This window comes from Gnatocerus cornutus, chromosome 6 (assembly GCF_029298725.1).
Source record: "Gnatocerus cornutus isolate USDA-ARS CGAHR chromosome 6, icGnaCorn1.1, whole genome shotgun sequence".
Taxonomy (NCBI): domain Eukaryota; kingdom Metazoa; phylum Arthropoda; class Insecta; order Coleoptera; family Tenebrionidae; genus Gnatocerus; species Gnatocerus cornutus.
The window spans coordinates 10,972,811-10,989,299 of NC_142238.1; the positions used below are offsets into that span (position 1 = coordinate 10,972,811).

Here is a 16,489-nt window from a genome sequence, read left to right on the forward strand (position 1 = left end):
TCCTATTAAATGCCATTTAAGCTTTCTCATGTTTAATTTTGTTTGTTGAGCTCCAATATTGCTAAACCTGCTTCAAAATCAATTTGTGCTAACCTTGTTTTGGTAATATATTCCAATTAATTTCTACGCTGTGAATATTAAAGCGTTCAAAGGATATAAATATATTTATTTCGATCCGAAAATTTTCGAAATTTGTTTCAGAGTAAACGAAGTGCTGGGGCTAAATTAATAAAAATTGATGACACGGCAAAAATTAAGTGCTGCAAAACAAAGTTAAAAGCACTTGTAAGAGAAATCGGAAAATATCTAATGAAAATGGTGGATGCCCCAGTTTCACATTAAATTTTTAGTTTACTCTATTTTTATGAAATTTTACTTTACTTGTTGATTGGTTAGGAAATGGAAGTTTTGATATTACTGATTAACAGACGATCTCTAGCTTTTAACTCTAAATCCCGTTCCCAAAAAATTCTCAATGCTCAATTTTAATTAAATTCAGACGCGTAACTAAATTTGATTAACTTCTCCAAATTAACAAATTTTTAATTCTGGGATTAATCCAATATTATAAATTTCTTATTTGAGTAAGTTGTCAGATTAGTAATGTTCCTCGTCAAAAATTCTGATGACTTATATAGTCGAACTAATATTCTTTTTATATTTCAGTTCGACCAGTAAAAATTTATATTTGTTTATACAAAATTTATTGATTAAAACTACTAGTAAAGATTTATTTGTATATGTATGATTCCAAAAATGGCCATTTTACGTACTTATTTATTCAGTCACTTTCGGACTTAATTCCAAAAAAATGCCATGACAACTAATAAAGCATAGTGGTTCAATACGACGATATTTACTTTAATCTAATTGATACATCAATATGAATAAGTTATTGGTTTTATAAGTAAATTTTACACAATTTTCTTCGCGTTTTCGCTGATTCTTCAAGATTCTGCATTTTATGCAAAAAAAACTCGGCTACACCTTGTCCGTAAACAGCAACGATTAGTCCGCAAAATTGTATTTTAGGTACGTAACAAAAATAGCTATTTCTATAATCGCTACCTATATAAAGTTGACATTTTAATTGTTATTTTAGACCCAAGTGACATAAGAGTGCGTAAAGGTGATCAAACAAGTGCACTTACTTTGAGAGGAATTAAAATTGTAAGTAAGCAATCGTTTTGTATTTTTATTTATACTATCATTTATTGACTTTTGTTAGATTTCACGTATATTCGCGTCGATTTCTTAAAAAGTGAGAGCTGAATCTGCGTAACAGGATTTCTATCATTGAATTCGCACGCTAAAAGAGTCCATTTTAAAATAATTGGCAGAATCAGAACTGTCACTTGAAATATTTATTGTTAAATTTTGCACTTTGTTGGGATTGTAGAAAAAATCTTGTTTACTACTCGCGCGAAAGGATGTTACGCACACAACGTATTGCACATGTCTAGTGGGTAAAATATTATCATTTCGCCAAAATAGCTACTTTACCAAGCTTTGTTAAATTTTCAGTTTCTTGAAATGTGCAAATGAAATGTTTAAATTCTAACTTTGTCAATTTTAACTAAAATATTTGACATGTTCGTGCTTGTATTAAATACGTTTCAGCTCAATGCAGAATTTGTATAATTTAAATTATTGGAACTGTCAACTTACATGAAAATTTTAGCTTAAATTGGCACTTCTAAATGGGCGCAAACTGTGCATACATGTTTGTTCATAATTAAACTCTAATGGAGTGGCACCGAAATTGAGATTCTAAATTTAACATTTAAATTTTGACCAATTCTTAAATTTACCCCGCGTCCTTTCACTTTCTCGCAAATCCTTTAAGATAAAATCCTCCAGTAAAATGATCAGGCTTTTCTTGTGTCTATAAATACACAATTGATCCTAGTCATCTATCGTGTCTCTTTTCGATGATGTAATAACGACTTTTATGTGTATATTTAGCCCATGAGCTTGAATATTGTGCGTCTGTGTAATTCCACCGTCGTTCTCGAGCCCTTTCCATGAATTAGACATGAGACCGCGACTCAACCAGAATGCTAAAGGGAGCCCCGGACTCTGAAACAACTCCAGGGAATCCTGCCATCGCCCTCTGACGTCATCTCTTTGAGAACATGATGTCACAAAAGCTGCATAATCCGCTGCGAAAGGGAGATCCCAGTAAATGATAATCAAATTCTCCAGCAATTTTGCTTCATTCAGGATTTTCCCAGGATTGACAATCTGCCGACGTAACTGTCGGAACTTTTTTTACAAAAAATGTACTATCTCTGGGAAATATCAGAACGAGAAAGATGGCAATGTGTAATCTTTTCCACTGTTTCCAGGAGACTGCGTCCGGGTAAAACCAGAGGTTTTAGAAATGTTTGAATTGACTGATGATTTTGGCATTATTGGCATTACATTTAATATATCAGTTTGAGTTATATTCTCTCTATTTTTAACCCGAGAATGGATGAAATTTTAGTATTCAGCTTCTATACGTGAACTGTTGTTTTATGTTGTTTACGTTGTTGTGAACGTTTAACGCCGTAACTTTAATTATATTCGTTTTAACTGCATGCAAGTATTGTCTGACTGAATATACAAATTTGTTTAACCAAATTTAACCAAACAATAATTATTGTTTTTTTAACTTCACTTTCACTTACAATAAATCGTTTTGGCTCGGGTTCAGGTGTGTATATACCTGTGCTCTAATGGCTTCTGAGCTGCATAAAATAAGTCACACTTAATACCAAGACGATTTATGAAATCCTTAACACTTATAAAATATTCACAGAGTTTTTGCAAGACAAAAGCAAAGTGTCTCGTTCCGTAACGTGATTAAATTAAATATTTACAATCACTTTACAGGGAATTTAATAAATAATTATGATAAATAGTAGACTTTATGTTAGAGACAATTTGCCGGAGGAACTGTCTCGACGTGTAAATAAATTCTTGTTAGAAACGCAGTAACTAGAAAGTTTCCCGGTGACATGAAAGTTAAGAGTCTAATAAAGTTAGAAACAGTAGAGCTGACTCGCTACGTGCTCATAAAAAATTTCGCGAACCAACTTCGATACATTGATTAATTTTTCCTTTTGCACGGACTGTGTAAAGTGAGAAAAAAATAAGTTTTAATGTCTCGGCGGGGCGACAAAGATGTCGCAAAGACGAAAAGAAAATTAAATTGTCTTGTCTCGTAATTGTAGAAACACCGAAGCTTGGTGACAAAAAATTATAATATCTGAAAAAGAAATTTGTATTATTGCGAACTTCTCAGGGTAAGTTTTCATTTTGGACTCGGTTAAGTTTATCGGCTGTTAACCGACCCTTTGCCTCCCATTTGTCCAGGGAATGCCCCAGCTAATTGAAAACATGTCCCTGCAGTCTTGATCCTTTAAACACGTACACAGTAAGCTTAATAGCTTTCACAACATTGCGTCAAAAGTAAAGCTCCACTCAACCGAACTCCGGTTGCATTGTTCGGAATGAAAATGAGCTGTTCATCACCTTGTTTTCACCCTTCGCATATCAAGAATTATATGCAGCAAATGTAATTAAATTCTTGTTTGTTTATGTCAAGGTGTTTCGAATCCAAAAGCGCACATCTTGTTCTCTTATCTGTCTAGCGGAAAACAATATTTCTTGTTTACAAACTTTATGTTTGTTGACATTTGGGTCACAATCAGTCTTCATAATACACTTTATGCCCACGAGAAGTCGACAAAATTGTAAAATATGTCTTGTGGTTTAGGCAAGGCTTTGATCTGGGCTTTTAAATTGAGGGAGGAAATTCGATAAAAGTGCCGAGGTTTTTGGCTTTAAACGCACGGAAAAACGCTTTCGTGTAACCAAAATGACATGACTGGGAATATTTAATTGCTGCAATCCATATCGTTTGACGTCATTGTTGCGAGTGAAGCCGAAATTGGTACATAGTAGAATTTGATTAGTCAAAATAGATTTTTTAGTTCGAGCTGCGCATACCGACATCGGTAAAATAATTTCATTTCAGCGTCGCAAATTGTGGAGGTAGACGCAAACCCATTGAGCCCTCCATTTCAGTTTTCCATGGAGGCGTTTGATAAATTGAGACTTTGTCAATATGAAAAATGCATTTTTCTTGTGTATTTTTACTGATCTCCCATACAAACTGTTAAAAAATAATTTCAGGAAGAAATATGTAGATAATAAAATTTATTCCAGAAGCTTTATTATTCGAATGTAAATAGAAAGGAAATAAAATTTACATCACGTGTGATTTACAACTCAGATATAATTTTTTTATATTTTAAGAGAAAAAAATAAGACCTTAGACGCTTTGTGTTTTTTCCCTTATCCTGCTGCACTGTAAGTAACTGTATGAAAAATTTCCCAGGAATCTCCTATTAAAGAAGCAGACTTCAGTCGTTGACCGCGAAGAGAATTTAGTTTCATTAATGATAAGAACTGTTGTTTTTAAACCTGAAGAAGTAAACATTTAGCTTTATTACCGCCAAGTCGTAACCATAAAAATATTATGTCTTTGATTGTTACGTTTAACCATAACCTTCAGCCCTTAAAAGGCATTTCGAAGAAGATGAGTCCGTAGCAATAACAACAACGTACGCAATTACATAAACAGTGTTTTCTTTGACGGACGCGATTGTAAAATTAGCCAAATGCCCCAAAACTGTTTCGTTTTATGATCTATAAACCGTGGAGTCGCTTTCACTGTCGTTGTAGTGGATTTTGAGGAAACATATGCATTTAATCGCACGAGATTTTCGTAGAAAAGGGCAATTTTCTTAATGAAAGTCTCAAGGGAAATTTCCATGGCTAAATTTAAGCAAATATGGCGTTTTTTTCGCGTGCATAGTGGTGTGTCGGTATTTTTAGGACCATTAATAATTATTTATCTGCCAGGTTGTGTCGAAGTCTGGCTCGGTCGTTTTTAATTTAGCATAATTGCCGGAGTTTGAGCGTTAATTACTGTTGTAATTATGGGGAAAGCTTACCAGATTACTTCCGACAGAATGAAGTTGGGGCTATTTTAAGGAAACATTGTGCAATTAAAATTATCGCGCCAACAATCGTGCACTCCCCCAACGATAATTCCGGATTAAATAATAAATATTAGCACGCTAAACGCCATAAATAAAGCCTTAACTCGATCGTTCCCCTTGAAGAATTGAGAATTCATTTCGTCCGGTCTTTCCGAAGAGTCAAAAAAATTATCGTCTATTCTTATTGTTATGGACACAGACGCGCCCACATAATGATAATATCGAAAGGAAAAACTACTGCATGTTATTGATGAATTGCTCAGGGTTTCAAATTAAGATAAATATAAGCTTTTACTGTTGATTCTCATTTATTTTCGCTTTCTTTTTATCCGGATATTATTGATGGACCATTCCTATATACCACCCGATACAAACCGTTAAATTTCAATTAAAACAATATGAAAAGCGGTTTTGGCTTTGTAAGCCGTCGGGTAATTATCGCAGCTTTCGTCAGAGGTTTCACGGCTTAAATTAAATCTCTTTAATTAATTTGGGGCGACGGCGATTTTGACATTCTTACGTACATAAAATCAACCGATTTTCTTAATATTGGTAATAAATACGGAAACGATAAACAAGACGTTTGTTTGCCGAATTTCAAAAACTCTGAATTTGTAATGGCTTGTACCAAAAATAGCTCAATTTCATTTCGCACGTTGCAAAAGAGGGTTTTCGAGACTCGTTTTCCATCACAAGGGACTACTTATCAGACGGCGTCTCGTAGTTCGATATAAAATTCGAAGGAAATTTTACCTCATGTCTCAAGCACAAAGGAAAAAGCGTGAGAACGCTCGATGAAGCATTTTGACGATTCGAGTATTCTCTACTTTCAATGAAATTTTAATTAAAATAAATAAGCCGATTGTTGCTAGTCCTTACACATTTTCGTCTCTTTTTTATGTTGGGAGTTCAAACTGAATTATTATTCATGATTTGGTACCAATGCAACAGGCAACAGTAGAAGCATAAGTACTTAAGGATACAAATAAATAGGCACTGAATAAACAGAGTTAAGCTAAAATAATAGAAACAATTTCTCAAAGCAATTAAGGGGAAATACAAAAACGATCTAGAATGAGAAGAATTTGCGACATCCTGACCTGAAAAATTCCAACAATGTGCTGTTCTGTTCAAGATAAAGACATAAAAAGATGAAAGATTATTTTGCATGAGTGCAACCTCTCTAAAAGTGAAGAACCGCTCCCCCCATCCATTTAAAATTTGGCTCAAACCGGTCATTGCCCGTTTGATGTAAACAGTAAATCCCGCCATTCCATCACCGTAAAACTGACATTTCGCAACGATCCCCTCGCCGTCCCCCAGAAGCATCGCACATGCCTCTCTCCCGTGATCTAATTAATTAAAAGATGTAATTTCGTTAAAATGTGATTGTTGTCGTTGCCATGCGATATGGTGCGGCGATCAGCGCAGTGAAGAATGATGTGAAGCGATGTTTGGCCTGCTGAAGGACTGCTGTTACGTCAGAGGCGCCCGAGAGGTGAGCGTTGAGCTTTTGGGCCGCGGCGCCCACGCACGATCAATACTACATCATCAATGCGCATCTTACAACGGCCACACTCCAAACGTTTACATCCCATTCACAAGTGAGAACCGCCAACTATTGCCGCCGCCACCACCGCCACCGCAGACTTTTGGGGACGTCTGCATGCACGGAAACAGACGCGGAATGACGACGCGACGTTGCCTGGGCGCTTCGATTCGCACGATGATGATGAATCGGCTCGTGAATTTTTGATAACGACCTAAATGCCAAAATATAAACACTGTGATTCAACCGAAGAAATTCCGATACAAGAAGTTAATGTTTTCACGATGAAGGCCTTAAACTTGCCGCAAATAAATTTAAAAAAATATTATGAGTTCGTTCGGCATTCTAGAAGTATATTTCGGTGTGTTGAGTTCTTCAAAGTGTTTTAATTAATTTTTTATTTTGATTTTTGACAGCTGGTTAAATCATTTTCATTTCTTTTCTAAATATCCTTAAATAATTCATCTCCCAAACTTGATAGAGACGACAAGACTATAAATTTATCATCAAGGGAAAATAAATAAATATAAGAGATGAATACGAAATTTCACCGAATTGATATAGCTCGTCTAAATTCATGCTGCGTATCGCGCAATTTACTTTAACTGGTAATGACTGGGCGAAAATTTGCCCAAATAAAATGCAACGTTAAATGCATCAGATAAATGTTCAAGCGCAGAGCACAGACGTTTTAATTAAACGATCTGAAACCATTAAAAAAGATTTAAACGAAAATTAGTTGCGGTTGGACGAAAAAATTAAATTAAAAAATTTTAAACGGTGCACTTCCAGCAAATTACAAGTTTTTTACATAATTAATTGACGTCACTTTTACTAAATTAAAATGAGTATCGATTGGAGAATTCGTGGAACATGATGTAGAACTGACTTTTAATAAAATCTAAATTAAGTTGATGTTTATTTATTAATTTTATTTTTAGAATTAATTGTGTGCCAATATTTGTTTTAGAGAATCAATTTTGCCATTATTGTAAAAACATTGTTTTTTTGTTGATCTCATCGCAAACGTGGAAATAACTCGAATTTTTTGCTGAGAAGCAACACTGTTTATTCTACTTTTTTCCAATGATTGAACGTGTACCTATTATTCTTACAACGCCAATTCATTAAACATTTATAAAAGCTTGACAATTCTACCTTGCTGTTGTCAATCAATTTCATTAAAAATTGATAAGCCAAGATTCTCATTCAAGTGATATTATACTGGAATTCGTCGAAATGAATTAAAATTTTACTCAAGTGTTCTAGTTTATTGTGCGAGAAATCAGAGCTGACTTCTAAAAATACAAACTTGTGAAGAGTGTGAGTGCTGCTGTAAATGTTTGACCGGCAGTTGTTGGAGGTATATCCTTTTCCAGAGAGGGATGATGGATATGGAAGTTTTTGTGGAGACCCTAGAGATTTTAAAAGGGCTTGGAATGAGATGTTTCCGGGAAATATTAGCTGTTCACATGTTATTATTTGGGATCTCCAAAAGACGGAACTGTTGCTTGGGGAAATTTAATTTGTTGATGGACTATGTAAATCGCCCTTGTTTGTCATGCTTTTTATGTAGGCTGTGTTTATTGAATCTCAAAATGAACATAAATCTACAAGTTTTATGCATTTCTGTCTATGACATTTTAAAAAAATTGTAAAGTTCATTAGCCCACGCGTGTTATTTTTCCATTGACATATTTGATCTGATCGTAAAAATTGTTTATTCAGACTTTGGTATTCTTTTTCTTCTCACAGTATCTACATCAAAATCAACATATTTTTTTCGATACGGAAAAACTGAATCAAGCAATCTGAATATGAAAGAAGTTTTATTACTTGAAAACTTCATTTTAAGCCGCTTATTTATTTAAACCAGGTTGTAATAATTCGTGAAAAAATTGAGAAGAGTTTGGTAACCTCGGAAAACTTTCTGGCTGTTCAACTCCTGTAAGCATAAATTAGATTCTTCGCGAATTTTACGTATCTTACCAACGCGCTCTGATTCTGATTGATGTGTAGGACTAAGAGGGATGATTTTTCTTCAGAAACTTTGCCCACGAGTTAATTCGGTCTCTCTTGTATCCTCAAAACTTTCTTACAAAAAAAGTAGTTTTCCGTAATTTTTTTTCGATACAGTCCGAAATTAGAATTTATAGCCAAGATGAGTAATAAATGTTTTACATGAGACAAGCAAACTAAGCTAATCCGGAAAAAATCGATCGAAGAAATTCTTTACGACAAAATAAAGATGTTAACTACTTTCACCAAATATCATAAAATGTATTTTTAGATGTTTACTTCTTTATCTCAATTAAGAATGTAGTCACGCAACCAAAAATTTGCGATGTGTTTGTGTTGAACCGCAATCGTCGCGATAATCAGATTTATAATTTAATTTTAGAATTATTCTACCGGTGCTCACGGCATCTGAATTTATAAATAGTCGGTTGTAAAAAACCGATAATTATTGCGCCTGAAATCTTACAACGGGAACTCATTTTTAACAGACTATTTTAAAAGCTTTCGTTAATCCACGAATTAATTAAATCGAAATTTAAGTCAGTGGCGTGTTTTGTAGGGCGATGCTCTAGGGAAATCAGATAAACGAAATGTGAGTCACGCAGCCTCTGCATTTTGCGCTGTGCAGATGATTCAGAGATTGAACGAAATTGAATTGTCCAGAAAATTATTTGTCATCGAAAAATTACACAAACTACTTTAAATTTTGTGTCGTTTAGATTATCAGTTTGTCGCCCCCGCTGAGAGACAATTGTTAAAATGTCGCCACGTAAAACTAATTGCTGTCTCCTTTATTATCCAACAGGTTGCGTAGAAAGTGTCCTTTTGAAAAGACAGAGCAATGTAGCGAAAATTATTTTTAAAAGAGTTGATACTTGCCAAGTAATTCCGGAAACTCGAAACTAATGATCTGAAGACATAGCCAAGAGATTTAATAAAGTGAACGAAGGAGAAAATAAAATTGTTCCATATCCGGATGTAGCAGAGTCATTTTGTGAAATATCCACTTTGTTGCTGTTTACTGGAAAAACACACAAAATTTTATTTTTATTACCTCGACAAAGCAATGAATCAAAAATTTAACCCGGCGCATCCACCAATTTACGTTCGACGAACTTTTTATCATTATCGTTATCAATCAAGTTGGAGATGGTCAGACGATTTTCCTATATTTTGAATGAGCGTCTTTTACGATATTGTAAATATTGGAGAAGCTCGTAAATTGAGAGACATCTTTTTGAGTTGGACGAAGTTGGTATAAATAATAACGATCGATGCAGTTTGTCTGTTTGAGTTGGGATGGTGAAGCACCTTCAAATCAGTCTCATAACGAAATTGTTTGGGTAAATGTTTGTTTTGTCTTCGAGCACGATAGAAATTTATAAATATTTCATTAGGGTTGGTCGTTACAATAGGAGATATTTTTGTTTAACCAACGCGGCATTTTTCGGAACGAAACTTTCGCATCATCTGTTTTCCTCGTTTCATTAATTAATGCAATTTAATGTGTGCTAGAAAAAGCCAGTTCGCGTCATCAACTTGTTGAATGGCAAACATAAAATTCCCCAAGTATGCATTTTTTTATTAATGAAGGCGAGCTTTTCCCTGAATGGGCTCGGCCGACACGGAAACGCACCCTCATAAATCACACTCCGACTCCTGCGACAATCAATTGTGATGATAATTTTCGCAGTAAATTGATTGTTGATAGCGAAAAATAGAATTCGTTTCGGGGTTAATGGCGTTGTAACACTTCCCTATTTTTTTTATATATAATTCCCCCAAAAATAACTCGGGTGTTTCACGAGTTTATTACATAAATAACGGGTCGATTAAACCCCAATTAGAACCGGCAAGGGCTATTTTAAGAACTTGAGTCTATTTGAAGTTCTCTTATTGATTTATGGATGGTCTCGTGCATGTAATTGCTCGCCTTCCACTTTTATTATTAACCTTCTTTATTGATAGCATGGGTTTTGTGCCATCTAATTTTTCCGTAGCATTACGCAAACATCGGTATTTTAATGACGTCATGCCGTACCGCAATCCCTCATTAAAACGGATTAAATACTTTTTCGTGACGGAATTTCGTTTGGAATTAAATCAGCCGTACTCCTTCCATAAATTCGCTTAATCCAACCCTGGCATTATAAGGTTGGCGTGCGATTACAAGCAACAGTGCCGAGCTATTTATATCTTTGCGTACGCGCTTTGTTACGAAGCATTCATTTAGTTTCTTCAACTGGACCCAATTAGACGAGATTAGAAACCATAACTAGATGGAAATCTCACGGAAGATTTACCAAACTACACAAAAAATTGCCAAGGTTAACAACTCACTGAAAACATTATTCATAAAGGGAATTGTTGGTTCAAAACTTTCAAGTGCTTAGATTGGATTAATCCAAATTTGATTTGATCTCGACGGATAACAGGGCAAGTGCAACGCCCTGGGAAAAATCGTTACAGGAACAAAATCGCTTTGTGGAGATAATTAATGAGACCGAAAAAAAACGAAACTGGTCATTTTGACCTGGAGGAACGGAACACGTGTTTTGTAGGCACATAAATTAGTTTGAAATTTTTGAATTAGTTACATTTTGATTTGAGATACGTCAAGTTCGTCTTAATAATTTACAATATTGTAGCGTTTTATAGCGACAGTTATCTTTTTATTATCCCAGTTTATAGAGGTCAGTTTGTGCGGTAGCTACTTTAGTAGGGTCTTTTTGGGTTTCTTTAAGGCGAGGCGTTGAAAAATCAAGTGTAATGCTTTAACTCTAACAAAGCACCAAAACATTTATTTTAAATTCAAAATAGTAAAAATGTGGCCACATCTTCGCTTTGTTTGAATGTGGCGCCTCCACCAAATTAGACATTTAATTGCTTTCGTACATTTCAATTTGAGCTTCTGTCGCAGCGAATTATAATATTAGTCCTGTATAATCATTTGTATTATTGATTGTGTTTCGAACTAATTAAAGTTCCGAAAGTGCATGCATCTTCAAACCAATTCCTACAACAATAGTTAAACATTCTACTTACGTTAAATTTTTAATTACATGTAAAAGGGCAAATGAGTCTAACTCGTCAGAATCCAATTAATGCGGCAATGGAGCCACAATCACAACAGAACATGATTCCAACCCAATTCCAAAGCCTAACTCGGATAAACTTTTAATTGAAATAAGCTGTAAACAAATCGGTGTCGCTATTATCAACAGATCCGTCCGTTTAATTAAACTGATCAAATTTCTACCAAAAAGGTCAGAATTTTTTCCGTTAAAACGTAACTCGTGTAAAAATGTTGAAAGCCTCAACGCTATAAATTTAGTGTGGTGAAGTTATGGCGGCAATGACTATTTTTCGTTTTTCGCCGCTAAATTTAGTTCTGTAACTGAAGGCAGGAAAACATTGTTGACTGAGGCGCTAAAGGAAGATGTTCTAACTAGATAGTCGCAGTTTATATCTCCTTCCCACGCACTTGAGTTCCTTTCGAATTTAAATTACATGCCCGAGAGAATCGTCGTAGTTAAGATCATTCTTTGCTTGTGTTCTCTTTCGAATGCTTTCTCGACGAAACTCGCACCTAATGTAAATCTACTCACAGTCTGGATGTATTAATCCTGACGTAGCTCACACTTTCTTAGTCCCACATTGACAGTTATTTTATTCGATTTGAGACTCTTCCAAGCAATGCGGATCGGGAATGATGGTTGTCTTAATATGGCTACCTTTCGGGCGGAACTTATTGCCTGTGCGGCTCAGAACGGCCGTTTTTTACTTTATAAAGAGAGCGCTTTCGACTAAATTGGAATCTAGGTTTGTCACACATGAAAATTGTACCCAAAAGGTCCTATCGTCTTGTTTATAGACATCAATTTATGATTTTTGTACCCACCATCTCGGTATTGGAATCAAATATTTGTACACGTCAATCTAACTAAAAATAAAGCAAAAAGCATTTGCAAACTTCCATATGGATTCAGTAAACACAGTTTATGCATCCAACTAAATTAAATGAAGGCAGCAAAAATACGCGAAATATCCAACCAGACACTTCAGAAATTGTTTTAGATTAAATATATTCTGTAAAGTAACGACAATATTACTAAAACCAATAATACATGTCCATATTTCGTCATAAAAAAACCTCATTTCAGATTTCAGTATTCACTAAATCTCTTTCTTTTCGTAACTCTGCAAATAATCGCATTCATAAGCAATTCCTAATTTTAATGTCCTCCCGAAAAATTAAATTACGTCATAACTTGAAACGCAATCAGATAGTGTTCAGATAAAATTTTTTCGCTTTTCGTTCCTGAAACAGTAGTAGCTTATTTTACGAGTTGTTTTTATTATATCATGTTCGTCAATTTTTCAGCGTCCCGTTTTAATGCGAACTTAAAACCTGAACGAAAATATGAAACAGTCACGAAGTTTTGACGTCAGAGGACGGCTCTTCGGCGAACTTTTATATTAATTGGTCATTGTTTGGAAAAGTGTGCCTGTGTGCTGCCGTTCTTTCCCTTAATGGAATCGCACGAAACGGATAAACGGTTGCGCATTTTCCTGGGGCTAAATTTAAAACTACCACCGGCTAAAACGACAGGAAAAGTTTTCAGGTTCATTAGTTGTTTAGTTTAGACATTATGCGGAAATAGTTTCTGAGTTAATACTTCTTCTTGCTGTTTATAATACAATTTTGTGACCACTAAGAGATCATGACTTGCAGCTGTAGATCTTTCTGCTCTAGTTTCATCCCAACTGTTGTGTAAAACAGGAAATAGAACCTTGCACTAATTTTGCAGCGAGTGGACTAGTTGGCTCCGTGAGGGTTATTTAAGCCTCCCTTATATTTTTTGCGTAACTTGTTACGCGTCATATTTTTCTACGTCAGCGGAATTTGCGTCTAGTTTTCGCTCCATTATCGTCAAATCAGTGGGGGTCGTGTCGCCCCTCGCCTTCCCAAGGGATGACTTGTGACTGCCTGTTGAATCCGGCCGAAAATAGCCCGACATTGATAATCGTGTCATTAGCGACCGCAAGAGGGAAACTCGGTCGACTTGTTCCAACCCTCTTAAAGTCACCCTTAAAACTTCAAGTATCTGAAAAGGACGTTCGCTCCAACAAAAGAAATTTCCCGAGAAAATTAATTGTCTCCGATAAAAATTTCTCGACGGCTCAGCGAGTTCCACATGTGAAAACGCAACAATAAAAAGAATACGGCAAGGTTCTTTCACGTGAAAGAACACAATAAACTAAAAATAAATTATTCGATATTTCACAATCACTGACGCTCATCAAGTTTTTATATGCGCAGACGTAAAGAATTGTCGGTGACAAACTGTGAAAAATCTTATCAAGGTATAAACATTCGATGTTAATTTTTCCATTTCCGTCATGTCTGTCGCTAAAAGGTGGTAAATATTTCATGCGATTTCAGGGGCTGTTCAAGCGGTGAATCTAAAACAATAACTGCCGACCAATGAAAAACTTTACACGTGGAACAAACACTGTTAAAGATCGAAGTTTGTTGCCACTGAGCTGTGAAATAGTGCTTTCTTTGCGCTTTCTCGGAGAAAATCGGTCGGACCTGAACATGAAATGTTACACCCTTCCTAACAAATATACCAGACGAACCGTGTCATATCGGGAAACTCTTCTTCCCCACAAAATTTTCAACAGTATTTACTACAATATCGTTGCGAATACTCTCCGTATTAAATTTATTTTTAACTAAAAGCCTAAGGGAAATTTCACAATAAATATGAGGGATAAATAAAATAATAAATGATATTTTCTATTGTTGCGACAATTGCCTGCACCAATGAATGCGCTTATTGAATTAAATATTTACAAATGGCACATTATAAATTCATAATAGTCCCTAGGTCAGATCTGTTTATCAAAGACATTCAACTGATTTTACAATTTCAGATTGGGAAGACTAATTTTAAAGGCAAAATGGTGGATGCGCCGGGTCAAAAATGTTTAAAACTTAAACTTTAAAATTAAATAAAAATGTTATTACAAATTTTTCCTTTGATGCTCTAAAAATTTTTCCCAACTTGTTTAATTCCTCTGACTAATTAAGATTTTGTCACCGCATCCTTCCATTTAGCATAATAAATCCGTCCTCAACCTTTAACATTTCCATCGTATTTAACTTGATATAAATAAAATATGTACCACGTAATAAATGCATTCAGTAAAAGTCAACCGAAAAAGATCTAAACTTTTTAGAGCTTCATTCACAGGTTGATGCAGTCAGTGATTATAAATACATAAACCAACACTTTTGTGACAAATGTTGTTGGTTTGAAATAGTCAAAGCTTCGGTGTGGCGCAGTAATTTCACATCGAATCGGTGGAAATACCACACCAAATAAATTCTTTATCTAAGCAGAGCTTTATTAATGTAGACTCTGGAACGATCACGGTTCACTGCGCACACAAAGTGAAAAAGAATTACGACAGGTCACCGGTTTATTTGATTTGGAAAGAAGATAAATTTACACACAAATTCTCTCTTCTATAAGGAAGAAAATCGTATTATGAACTCTAGATTTATAATTGAGAACGATGTAACCATATCTCCCCAAGCATTTTACTTTTCTTGTCTAAAATAAATAAACAAAATAAAAACTTCAGCGCGGACATTCTAACGAGATATAAAATATCCGCCCGAAAAGCGCTGAAAGCTAAAATTTGCATACCTAGCTAGATTTACGCGACTTTATTTGCATTTTGTCCAGTTTAACTTTCAGATTCTGATTTTTTATGAACAAAATGTCATCGGACGAGGTTAATTAGCGAACACACAAATTTTACATATAAAACTGATCTCGATGGAGCTTTTAACGATCACACGAGCTTTGAAATTGGCACTGCTTTGATGTTGAAACCTTCAAGCACGATGTAGAGAAAGAGTTATTTTTTGTAAAATGTCACTCAAGGGTTCGTGGAAAGGAACTCAAAAAAACGTTAAAGGAAAAATTTAAAAATAGCTCGTGCCAATATTAGTTTATATGTCGAGCACTGGAATAATTGATGACAACGAAAAAAAAGTGGCAAAAATAGCTCAGCGATCATCGTAAAAGGCATATTTTATTCAAACATATTTCTCTTAATAGGATAAAAAGCTTGCACTTAAGGTTTATTACTAAATGATAGATAAAGAAGAAATTTGAAGCGATTGTTTTCCTTATTAGCGCAATTTAGTAAAGAGTGCATTTTAACGTAATCGCTCGATTTTGTCGAATTATAATTTTTTATTTAAAACATCTACATTAAGGTGCACAGCTGCCTGATTTTAACTGTTCCGCTACTTGTTTATAAATACTTTAGCTGTACTTTCCTACTTATCTTTTGAGTAAGTTCAGTTCAGCAATTGCTGTATTAACTAAATTGGCACAAAAAAATTTCAAACCGTTCGATAACATGAGCTACATTTTGAACGAAACTTTGTGTTATGTTTAGTTATTTTTCAGCACGTGACGTTCTGAAATTGAAAACTAAATTAGGTGCCTTCGAAAATCGATGTAAAGTCGTGTGAAACACACACTTTTTCCCTAGAAATTTACAAGGGACACATGCAGTCAAGCACCAATTTACTCCAATCCATTCTTCCATTATCGCAGAAACAATTTTTGCAAGCATAAACAGATGCGAGATCGTAGGTGTGTTAGGCTAACAAAAGAACTTTGTTTTAGGCGCCTAGAGAGTATCCATTAAAATGGTCATAAACCGTCTGCCTTGGCTATATTTAGAATTTTCATATCGCCTCTTCGTAGTGTCAAAACCGCGCTCACCGTCGACAAATTACACCAATAAAAAGAAATCACCATAAAGACATAAAATGTAT

General features: G+C 34.9%; 1 protein-coding gene across 1 annotated transcript in view; it reads left to right on the forward strand.

Moving 5' to 3' along the window:
• Window positions 1-16,489, forward strand: part of jeb (low-density lipoprotein receptor domain-containing jelly belly protein) — a 36,448-nt gene that overhangs the window by 13,331 nt on the left and 6,628 nt on the right. The window lies entirely within an intron of this gene.